The sequence below is a fragment of the Drosophila subpulchrella genome, unplaced genomic scaffold (genome assembly GCF_014743375.2).
Source record: "Drosophila subpulchrella strain 33 F10 #4 breed RU33 unplaced genomic scaffold, RU_Dsub_v1.1 Primary Assembly Seq98, whole genome shotgun sequence".
Classification (NCBI taxonomy): Eukaryota; Metazoa; Arthropoda; class Insecta; order Diptera; family Drosophilidae; genus Drosophila; species Drosophila subpulchrella.
In genome coordinates this window covers 87501-100756 of record NW_023665732.1, presented here as the reverse complement: position 1 = coordinate 100756, position 13256 = coordinate 87501, and the positions used below count along the sequence as shown (strand labels likewise).

General features: G+C 34.1%; 3 non-coding genes across 3 annotated transcripts; all 3 read left to right on the top strand.

The window, feature by feature from the left end:
* The first annotated feature begins 361 nt into the window (after positions 1–361).
* On the top strand, positions 362–2356 carry LOC119562847. The gene has a single exon (XR_005222077.1). It is a non-coding gene; the product is annotated as a small subunit ribosomal RNA (ribosomal RNA).
* Positions 2357–3015: 659 nt separating this feature from the next.
* Positions 3016–3194, top strand: LOC119562839. Its single transcript, XR_005222069.1, has one exon. It is a non-coding gene; the product is annotated as a 5.8S ribosomal RNA (ribosomal RNA).
* Positions 3195–3595: 401 nt separating this feature from the next.
* Positions 3596–7566, top strand: LOC119562852. The gene has a single exon (XR_005222081.1). It is a non-coding gene; the product is annotated as a large subunit ribosomal RNA (ribosomal RNA).
* The last annotated feature ends 5690 nt before the right edge of the window (positions 7567–13256 follow it).

Genomic DNA, 13256 nt, shown 5'->3' with positions numbered 1-13256 from the left:
AGATAAATTTTAAATTTATCATCAAAATACAAATGATTTAATTCAATATTTTATATTGGTTAAACAAAAATTGTACATGTGTGGATACAATAATGACGTATGTCGAACAAAAAAGATATTTTAGAATGAAATATGCAAATATAAAGAAAATTATTACGTATTACGAAAAAAAATATTGTGTTTTTAACATCAATAATTAAAAAACTTGTTATTATTAGTGGCGGAACAAGTATATATTGTGAAAACAACAAACGTATACGAATGCTATATAAAAATGGCCGTATTCGATAGAAAACAATCTATAAAATTTATATTGCTAATTTCTATTCAAAAATATGAATGAAATATGAATAAAAACATTATTCTGGTTGATCCTGCCAGTAGTTATATGCTTGTCTCAAAGATTAAGCCATGCATGTCTAAGTACACACGAATTAAAAGTGAAACCGCAAAAGGCTCATTATATCAGTTATGGTTCCTTAGATCGTTAACAGTTACTTGGATAACTGTGGTAATTCTAGAGCTAATACATGCAATTAAAACATGAACCTTATGGGACATGTGCTTTTATTAGGCTAAAACCAAGCGATCGCAAGATCGTTATATTGGTTGAACTCTAGATAACATGCAGATCGTATGGTCTTGTACCGACGACAGATCTTTCAAATGTCTGCCCTATCAACTTTTGATGGTAGTATCTAGGACTACCATGGTTGCAACGGGTAACGGGGAATCAGGGTTCGATTCCGGAGAGGGAGCCTGAGAAACGGCTACCACATCTAAGGAAGGCAGCAGGCGCGTAAATTACCCACTCCCAGCTCGGGGAGGTAGTGACGAAAAATAACAATACAGGACTCATATCCGAGGCCCTGTAATTGGAATGAGTACACTTTAAATCCTTTAACAAGGACCAATTGGAGGGCAAGTCTGGTGCCAGCAGCCGCGGTAATTCCAGCTCCAATAGCGTATATTAAAGTTGTTGCGGTTAAAACGTTCGTAGTTGAACTTGTGCTTCATACGGGTAGTACAACTTACAATTGTGGTTAGTACTATACCTTTATGTATGTAAGCGTATTACCGGTGGAGTTCTTACATGTGCTTAGATACTTGTATTTTTTCATATGTTCCTCCTATTTAAAAACCTGCATTAGTGCTCTTAAACGAGTGTTATTGTGGGCCGGTACAATTACTTTGAACAAATTAGAGTGCTTAAAGCAGGCTTCAAATGCCTGAATATTCTGTGCATGGGATAATGAAATAAGACCTCTGTTCTGCTTTCATTGGTTTTCAGATCAAGAGGTAATGATTAATAGAAGCAGTTTGGGGGCATTAGTATTACGACGCGAGAGGTGAAATTCTTGGACCGTCGTAAGACTAACTTAAGCGAAAGCATTTGCCAAAGATGTTTTCATTAATCAAGAACGAAAGTTAGAGGTTCGAAGGCGATCAGATACCGCCCTAGTTCTAACCATAAACGATGCCAGCTAGCAATTGGGTGTAGCTACTTTTATGGCTCTCTCAGTCGCTTCCCGGGAAACCAAAGCTTTTGGGCTCCGGGGGAAGTATGGTTGCAAAGCTGAAACTTAAAGGAATTGACGGAAGGGCACCACCAGGAGTGGAGCCTGCGGCTTAATTTGACTCAACACGGGAAAACTTACCAGGTCCGAACATAAGTGTGTAAGACAGATTGATAGCTCTTTCTCGAATCTATGGGTGGTGGTGCATGGCCGTTCTTAGTTCGTGGAGTGATTTGTCTGGTTAATTCCGATAACGAACGAGACTCAAATATATTAAATAGATATCTTCAGGATTATGGTGTTGAAGCTTATATAGCCTTCATTCATGGTGGCAGTAAAATGTTTATTGTGTTTGAATGTGTTTATATAAGTGGAGCCGTACCTGTTGGTTTGTCCCATTATAAGGACACTAGCTTCTTAAATGGACAAATTGCGTCTAGCAATAATGAGATTGAGCAATAACAGGTCTGTGATGCCCTTAGATGTCCTGGGCTGCACGCGCGCTACAATGAAAGTATCAACGTGTATTTCCTAGACCGAGAGGTCCGGGTAAACCGCTGAACCACTTTCATGCTTGGGATTGTGAACTGAAACTGTTCACATGAACTTGGAATTCCCAGTAAGTGTGAGTCATTAACTCGCATTGATTACGTCCCTGCCCTTTGTACACACCGCCCGTCGCTACTACCGATTGAATTATTTAGTGAGGTCTCCGGACGTGATCACTGTGACGCCTTGTGTGTTACGGTTGTTTCGCAAAAGTTGACCGAACTTGATTATTTAGAGGAAGTAAAAGTCGTAACAAGGTTTCCGTAGGTGAACCTGCGGAAGGATCATTATTGTTTAATATCCTTACCGTTAATAAAAAAATTTGTTTTTATTATAATAATATAATATATTATAGTAATACAAATAAAATATAAATTGCCAAAAATATGATCTTTTATAGATCAAATATAAAATTTCGAACAAGCAAATCGAAATAATAATTGTAATAATAAATATATTATTGCATTAAATAAGAGATAAATAAATAAGCAAAAGCAAACAAATAACAAATTCGAACAAGCAAATCGAAATTATTAAATTTATTTAATATTATTATTATATTGTATATTAAATGCAATTAATTAATAAAACACTGTGTGTATATGGACCATAATATACACGCGTTGCGATATGTATTGTTCATCTCAGTTATGCGCATACATTGGATAATGCAACAACCTAAAATGTACAATGTTGTACCTGATTATTACAGGTTAATGTTTTATATAAATTTCAATATATATCGCTAAAAAAAAGTATTAATACCGTAAATGCCATTTAAAAAATACTTGATATATTATTGGTTATATGAAACTAAGACATTTCGCAGCATTCGTTTTAGGTATAAAAATCAATTTATTGAAGGAATTGATATATGCCAGTAAAATGGTGTATTTTTAATTTCTTTCAATAAAAACATATATGACAAAATTACCAAACCAATATATAAAACTCTAAGCGGTGGATCACTCGGCTCATGGGTCGATGAAGAACGCAGCAAACTGTGCGTCATCGTGTGAACTGCAGGACACATGAACATCGACATTTTGAACGCATATCGCAGTCCATGCTGTTATGTACTTTAATTAATTTTATAGTGCTGCTTGGACTACATATGGTTGAGGGTTGTAAGACTATGCTAATTAAGTTGTTTATATAAATTTTATAATGAAATTTTATAAGCATATGGTATATTATTGGATAATAATAATTTAATTATTATATTATTCATAATATTAACAAATATATGAAAAACATTATCTCACATTAGTAAATAATTTGAATGTGAAAAACGAAGAGAAATATTTTCTTTTTCAATCAAATAATACTGAGAAATGTCTAGCATAAAAAATTTATCTAGAATTGTCTCTTATTAAAGATTAGTAAATAGAAAGCCGTTGACAATATTATTATTCTTCGTTGATTCGTTAGACCAAACAAATGCCATACAAATATATAAAATATATAACGAATTTAATAAAATGTTTTATCATTATATATAAAGAATTAATTGCAAAAAAAGTTATACACAACCTCAACTCATATGGGACTACCCCCTGAATTTAAGCATATTAATTAGGGGAGGAAAAGAAACTAACCAGGATTTTCTTAGTAGCGGCGAGCGAAAAGAAATCAGTTCAGCACTAAGTCACTTTGTCTATATGGCAAATGTGAGATGCAGTGTATGGAGCGTCAATATTCTAGTATGAGAAATTAACGATTTAAGTCCTTCTTAAATGAGGCCATTTACCCATAGAGGGTGCCAGGCCCGTATAACGTTAATGATTACTAGATGATGTTTCCAAAGAGTCGTGTTGCTTGATAGTGCAGCACTAAGTGGGTGGTAAACTCCATCTAAAACTAAATATAACCATGAGACCGATAGTAAACAAGTACCGTGAGGGAAAGTTGAAAAGAACTCTGAATAGAGAGTTAAACAGTACGTGAAACTGCTTAGAGGTTAAGCCCGATGAACCTGAATATCCGTTATGGAAAATTCATCATTAAAATTGTAATATTTAAACAATATTATGATAATAGTGTGCATTTTTTCCATATAAGGACATTGTAATCTATTAGCATACAAAATTTATCATAAAATATAACTTATAGTTTATTCAAATTAATTTGCTTGCATTTTAACACAGAATAAATGTTATTAATTTGATAAAGTGCTGATAGATTTATATGAATACAGTGCGTTAATTTTTCGGAATTATATAATGGCATAATTATCATTGATTTTTGTGTTTATTATATGCACTTGTATGATTAACAATGCGAAAGATTCAGGATACCTTCGGGACCCGTCTTGAAACACGGACCAAGGAGTCTAACATATGTGCAAGTTATTGGGATATAAACCTAATAGCGTAATTAACTTGACTAATAATGGGATTAGTTTTTTAACTATTTATAGCTAATTAACACAATCCCGGGGCGTTCTATATAGTTATGTATAATGATATTTATATTATTTATGCCTCTAACTGGAACGTACCTTGAGCATATATGCTGTGACCCGAAAGATGGTGAACTATACTTGATCAGGTTGAAGTCAGGGGAAACCCTGATGGAAGACCGAAACAGTTCTGACGTGCAAATCGATTGTCAGAATTGAGTATAGGGGCGAAAGACCAATCGAACCATCTAGTAGCTGGTTCCTTCCGAAGTTTCCCTCAGGATAGCTGGTGCATTTTAATGTTATATAAAATAATCTTATCTGGTAAAGCGAATGATTAGAGGCCTTAGGGTCGAAACGATCTTAACCTATTCTCAAACTTTAAATGGGTAAGAACCTTAACTTTCTTGATATGAAGTTCAAGGTTATGATATAATGTGCCCAGTGGGCCACTTTTGGTAAGCAGAACTGGCGCTGTGGGATGAACCAAACGTAATGTTACGGTGCCCAAATTAACAACTCATGCAGATACCATGAAAGGCGTTGGTTGCTTAAAACAGCAGGACGGTGATCATGGAAGTCGAAATCCGCTAAGGAGTGTGTAACAACTCACCTGCCGAAGCAACTAGCCCTTAAAATGGATGGCGCTTAAGTTGTATACCTATACATTACCGCTAAAGTAGATGATTTATATTACTTGTGATATAAATTTTGAAACTTTAGTGAGTAGGAAGGTACAATGGTATGCGTAGAAGTGTTTGGCGTAAGCCTGCATGGAGCTGCCATTGGTACAGATCTTGGTGGTAGTAGCAAATAATCGAATGAGACCTTGGAGGACTGAAGTGGAGAAGGGTTTCGTGTGAACAGTGGTTGATCACGAGTTAGTCGGTCCTAAGTTCAAGGCGAAAGCCGAAAATTTTCAAGTAAAACACAAATGCCATACAAATATAATTATATTATATAAATCAAGCTAATTAATATACTTGAATAATTTTGAACGAAAGGGAATACGGTTCCAATTCCGTAACCTGTTGAGTATCCGTTTGTTATTAAATATGGGCCTCGTGCTCATCCTGGCAACAGGAACGACCATAAAGAAGCCGTCGAGAGATATCGGAAGAGTTTTCTTTTCTGTTTTATAGCCGTACTACCATGGAAGTCTTTCGCAGAGAGATATGGTAGATGGGCTAGAAGAGCATGACATATACTGTTGTGTCGATATTTTCTCCTCGGACCTTGAAAATTTATGGTGGGGACACGCAAACTTCTCAACAGGCCGTACCAATATCCGCAGCTGGTCTCCAAGGTGAAGAGTCTCTAGTCGATAGAATAATGTAGGTAAGGGAAGTCGGCAAATTAGATCCGTAACTTCGGGATAAGGATTGGCTCTGAAGATTGAGATAGTCGGGCTTGATTGGGAAACAATAACATGGTTTATGTGCTCGTTCTGGGTAAATAGAGTGTCTGGCATTTATGTTGGTCACTTGTTCCCCGGATAGTTTAGTTACGTAGCCAATTGTGGAACTTTCTTGCTAAAATTTTTAAGAATACTAATTGGGTTAAACCAATTAGTTCTTATTAATTATAACGATTATCAATTAACAATCAATTCAGAACTGGCACGGACTTGGGGAATCCGACTGTCTAATTAAAACAAAGCATTGTGATGGCCCTAGCGGGTGTTGACACAATGTGATTTCTGCCCAGTGCTCTGAATGTCAAAGTGAAGAAATTCAAGTAAGCGCGGGTCAACGGCGGGAGTAACTATGACTCTCTTAAGGTAGCCAAATGCCTCGTCATCTAATTAGTGACGCGCATGAATGGATTAACGAGATTCCTACTGTCCCTATCTACTATCTAGCGAAACCACAGCCAAGGGAACGGGCTTGGAATAATTAGCGGGGAAAGAAGACCCTTTTGAGCTTGACTCTAATCTGGCAGTGTAAGGAGACATAAGAGGTGTAGAATAAGTGGGAGATATTAGACTTCGGTTTGGTATCGCCAATGAAATACCACTACTCTTATTGTTTCCTTACTTACTTGATTAAATGGAACGTGTATCATTTCCTAGCCATTATACGGATATATTTATTATATCTTATGGTATTGGGTTTTGATGCAAGCTTCTTGATCAAAGTATCACGAGTTTGTTATATAATCGCAAACAAATTCTTTAATAAAACGGTGCATTTATGTATTTTTGATTTGAAAATTTGGTATAACTCCAATTACTCAGGTATGATCCAATTCAAGGACATTGCCAGGTAGGGAGTTTGACTGGGGCGGTACATCTCTCAAATAATAACGGAGGTGTCCCAAGGCCAGCTCAGTGCGGACAGAAACCACACATAGAGCAAAAGGGCAAATGCTGACTTGATCTCGGTGTTCAGTACACACAGGGACAGCAAAAGCTCGGCCTATCGATCCTTTTGGTTTAAAGAGTTTTTAACAAGAGGTGTCAGAAAAGTTACCATAGGGATAACTGGCTTGTGGCGGCCAAGCGTTCATAGCGACGTCGCTTTTTGATCCTTCGATGTCGGCTCTTCCTATCATTGTGAAGCAAAATTCACCAAGCGTTGGATTGTTCACCCATGCAAGGGAACGTGAGCTGGGTTTAGACCGTCGTGAGACAGGTTAGTTTTACCCTACTAATGACAAAACGTTGTTGCGACAGCATTCCTGCGTAGTACGAGAGGAACCGCAGGTACGGACCAATGGCACAATACTTGTTCGAGCGAACAGTGGTATGACGCTACGTCCGTTGGATTATGCCTGAACGCCTCTAAGGTCGTATCCGTGCTGGACTGCAATGATAAATAAGGGGCAATTTGCATTGTATGGCTTCTAAACCATTTAAAGTTTATAATTTACTTTATAAACGACAATGGATGTGATGCCAATGTAATTTGTAACATAGTAAATTGGGAGGATCTTTGATCACCTGATGCCGCGCTAGTTACATATAAAAGCATTATTTAATACAATGACAAAGCCTAGAATCAATTGTAAACGACTTTTGTAACAGGCAAGGTGTTGTAAGTGGTTGAGCAGCTGCCATACTGCGATCCACTGAAGCTTATCCTTTGCTTGATGATTCGATAATAAAGATGTTGCAAGCGGGCATAATCATTATGCTTGCTTGCAGCATCGCACGCCACTTTGTTTGTGGTGTGTAAGGTAGGGAAGAAGAAATATAAAAGACCTAAATTGGAAACATCAATATATAAGTAAATATTGAACAAACAAAATGTATCGTCATCTTATTAGTGACGCGATGATAAAGTGGCAAACATATTCCATGTATAAATATTCCTATGGTATTAAAATTCAAGTAAAGAGGACATATATAAAAGTTTGTATATATGGTTCATTCAATGGTAGCAGCGGTTGGTTGGTTGGTGTCTGCTCCTCTTATTGTTCAAAACTTATGTTATGGTAGCAAGTCTATATCGTCATATTATTAGTGACGCGAAAAAGTAGTGGCAAAACATATTCCATGTATAAATAAATATTCCTATGGTATTGAAATTCAAGTAAAGAGGCCATTCAAGTAAAGAGGACTTATATAAATATAAGTATATATAATGGTAGCAGCGCGGTTGGTTGGTTGGTGTGTCTGCTCCTCTTATTGTTCAAAACTTATGTTATGGTAGCAAGACTGTATCGTCATATTATTAGTGACGCGAAAAAGTAGTGGCAAAACATATTCCATGTATAAATATTCCTATGGTATTGAAATTCAACTAAAGAGGACATATAAAATTACTATCAATGGTAGCAGTGGTTGGTTGGTTGGTGGTTGGTTGGCGGCTGCTCCTATTATTGTTCAAGACTTATGTTATGGTAGCAAGTCTGTATCGTCATATTAATTATTAGTGACGCGAAAAAGTAGTGGAAATCATATTCCATGTATAAATAGATTCCTATGGTAATGAAATTTTCAAGTAAAGAGAGGACCATTCAAGTAAGAGGACATATAAAAAGTAAGTATATGTTCCTCCAATGGTAGCAGTGGTTGGTTGGTTGGCGGCTGATCCTCTTATTGTTCAAAACTTATTTTATCAATATGAGTTTGGCAATACAATAAAGAAGACCAATCTAATCCATATAAAACTAAATGTATTATATGGATATGCTTAGGAAACCCATATATTCATAAAAAAAAATTATGTATAGAAAATTATACATATATCTTTTATATAAATGAATCGTATGGATATCGCCTTATGGTAGGTATAATAACTTTTTAAGGCATAATAATGTATAATATAGAAAATATACATTGAAATATAAATGCATTTTTATAGATATGGCGGCATATAAGTGCCATATACACAAGAATAAATAATAGAATTTACCAATATATAATTAAAATGAGATATATAAACCTAGTGAGGGGCTGCACTAGTATATGAATCGTATGGATATGGCTTATAGGTATAATACCTATAAGGCATAATAATGTATAACAAGTAAATATACATTGAAATGTGAATGCATTGTATGGATATGGCATATAAATGCCATATATATAGAAATAAATTGTATATCAATGATATAACAATTATAAACCTAGTGAGGGGCGGCACTAGTGAATGAATCGTATGGATATGGCTTATAGGTATAATACCTATAAGGCATAATAATGTATAATATAATAAATATACATTAAGATATGAATGGATTGTATAAATATGGCATAGAAATGCCATATACATAAGAATAAATGGTAGAATTTACCCATATATCACTGAAACACGATATATAAACCTAGTGATAGCTGGCACTAGTACTGTAAACAGGCACGCAATAGTGCGTGGGGTAAAAAACTACTATAGGGAGGTGGTCGTTGGCGGGCCCCTCCTCGTATTGGTCAAAACTTATGTTATGCATATGAATTTGTCAATACTATATAGAACGCCAAGCATATCCATATAAACTATGGATATGCATAGAAATCCATACAAAAGTAAAAAAAAATTATGTATAGAAAAATATACATATATTTATATAAGTGAATCGTATGGATATGGCTTATAGGTATAATACCTATAAGGCATAATAATGTATAACAAGTAAATATACATTGAAATGTGAATGCATTGTATGGATATGGCATATAAATGCCATATATATAGAAATAAATTGTATATCAATGATATAACAATTATAAACCTAGTGAGGGGCGGCACTAGTGAATGAATCGTATGGATATGGCTTATAGGTATAATACCTATAAGGCATAATAATGTATAATATAATAAATATACATTAAGATATGAATGGATTGTATAAATATGGCATAGAAATGCCATATACATAAGAATAAATGGTAGAATTTACCCATATATCACTGAAACACGATATATAAACCTAGTGATAGCTGGCACTAGTACTGTAAACAGGCACGCAATAGTGCGTGGGGTAAAAAACTACTATAGGGAGGTGGTCGTTGGCGGGCCCCTCCTCGTATTGGTCAAAACTTATGTTATGCATATGAATTTGTCAATACTATATAGAACGCCAAGCATATCCATATAAACTATGGATATGCATAGAAAACCATACAAAAGTAAAAAAAAATTATGTATAGAAAAATATACATATATTTATATAAGTGAATCGTATGGATATGGCTTATAGGTATAATACCTATAAGGCATAATAATGTATAACAAGTAAATATACATTGAAATGTGAATGCATTGTATGGATATGGCATATAAATGCCATATATATAGAAATAAATTGTATATCAATGATATAACAATTATAAACCTAGTGAGGGGCGGCACTAGTGAATGAATCGTATGGATATGGCTTATAGGTATAATACCTATAAGGCATAATAATGTATAATATAATAAATATACATTAAGATATGAATGGATTGTATAAATATGGCATAGAAATGCCATATACATAAGAATAAATGGTAGAATTTACCCATATATCACTGAAACACGATATATAAACCTAGTGATAGCTGGCACTAGTACTGTAAACAGGCACGCAATAGTGCGTGGGGTAAAAAACTACTATAGGGAGGTGGTCGTTGGCGGGCCCCTCCTCGTATTGGTCAAAACTTATGTTATGCATATGAATTTGTCAATACTATATAGAACGCCAAGCATATCCATATAAACTATGGATATGCATAGAAAACCATACAAAAGTAAAAAAAAATTATGTATAGAAAAATATACATATATTTATATAAGTGAATCGTATGGATATGGCTTATAGGTATAATACCTATAAGGCATAATAATGTATAACAAGTAAATATACATTGAAATGTGAATGCATTGTATGGATATGGCATATAAATGCCATATATATAGAAATAAATTGTATATCAATGATATAACAATTATAAACCTAGTGAGGGGCGGCACTAGTGAATGAATCGTATGGATATGGCTTATAGGTATAATACCTATAAGGCATAATAATGTATAATATAATAAATATACATTAAGATATGAATGGATTGTATAAATATGGCATAGAAATGCCATATACATAAGAATAAATGGTAGAATTTACCCATATATCACTGAAACACGATATATAAACCTAGTGATAGCTGGCACTAGTACTGTAAACAGGCACGCAATAGTGCGTGGGGTAAAAAACTACTATAGGGAGGTGGTCGTTGGCGGGCCCCTCCTCGTATTGGTCAAAACTTATGTTATGCATATGAATTTGTCAATACTATATAGAACGCCAAGCATATCCATATAAACTATGGATATGCATAGAAATCCATACAAAAGTAAAAAAAAATTATGTATAGAAAAATATACATATATTTATATAAGTGAATCGTATGGATATGGCTTATAGGTATAATACCTATAAGGCATAATAATGTATAACAAGTAAATATACATTGAAATGTGAATGCATTGTATGGATATGGCATATAAATGCCATATATATAGAAATAAATTGTATATCAATGATATAACAATTATAAACCTAGTGAGGGGCGGCACTAGTGAATGAATCGTATGGATATGGCTTATAGGTATAATACCTATAAGGCATAATAATGTATAATATAATAAATATACATTAAGATATGAATGGATTGTATAAATATGGCATAGAAATGCCATATACATAAGAATAAATGGTAGAATTTACCCATATATCACTGAAACACGATATATAAACCTAGTGATAGCTGGCACTAGTACTGTAAACAGGCACGCAATAGTGCGTGGGGTAAAAAACTACTATAGGGAGGTGGTCGTTGGCGGGCCCCTCCTCGTATTGGTCAAAACTTATGTTATGCATATGAATTTGTCAATACTATATAGAACGCCAAGCATATCCATATAAACTATGGATATGCATAGAAATCCATACAAAAGTAAAAAAAAATTATGTATAGAAAAATATACATATATTTATATAAGTGAATCGTATGGATATGGCTTATAGGTATAATACCTATAAGGCATAATAATGTATAACAAGTAAATATACATTGAAATGTGAATGCATTGTATGGATATGGCATATAAATGCCATATATATAGAAATAAATTGTATATCAATGATATAACAATTATAAACCTAGTGAGGGGCGGCACTAGTGAATGAATCGTATGGATATGGCTTATAGGTATAATACCTATAAGGCATAATAATGTATAATATAATAAATATACATTAAGATATGAATGGATTGTATAAATATGGCATAGAAATGCCATATACATAAGAATAAATGGTAGAATTTACCCATATATCACTGAAACATGATATATAAACCTAGTGATAGCTGGCACTAGTACTGTAAACAGGCACGCAGTAGTGCGTGGGGTAAAAAACTACTATAGGGAGGTGGTCGTTGGCGGGCCCCTCCTCGTATTGGTCAAAACTTATGTTATGCGTAAACATATGATTTTGTCAATACTATAAAGAAAACTTGTTTTGTACATACAAAACTAAATGAATTATATGGATATTGAAAAATAAATGGCATTATATCCATATAATGAAAATATACTTGTATTCTCTTATTATAAGAGAGAATACCGTATAGTTGGTTGGCAAAGACAATTGAAAATACCCGAATTGCAGATGATGGGTTCAAAAACTACTATAGGGTGGTGTAGCAAATAATATGAAGATGATATATCCATATAATGGATATACACTAGTATTCTCTTATTATAATAGAGAATACCATATAAATGGTTGGCAAAGACAATTGAAAATACCCGAATTGAAGTTGACGGGTTCAAAAACTATTATAGGGTGATGTAGCAAATAAAATAATGAAGATATATCCATATAATGGAATTATATGTGTATTCTCTTATTATATGAGAGAGTACCAAACGGTTGATTGGCAAAGACAATTGAAAATACCCGAATTAAAGATATTGGGTCCAAAAACTACTATAGGATGGTCAATGGGCCGGCCATCTACTATTGACGTGACAAAATACTGTCTGTCGGTAGAGAAGATATTAATCCGTCAAATTTGTTTCTTTATTCATTTATGAATATGAGACTTGGCTCCACGGTTAATATTTTAAGCCCAAAGATAATAATGTTGAAACAAAGGCCAAGGTTTCTATTATACATAGAATAACAAATTGTTTCCGAACTTTATCGTTAATCCAAATAAATAATTACAATTGAGGCAGGCTAATAATGATATATATTTTGTATTGATAATCTTGATATATATGTATATTGGTCTGCCATTATCACATACTGAGTTATGTGATAATTCCCTGCGGGGATAAATTAAAAGAGGTGTCCCT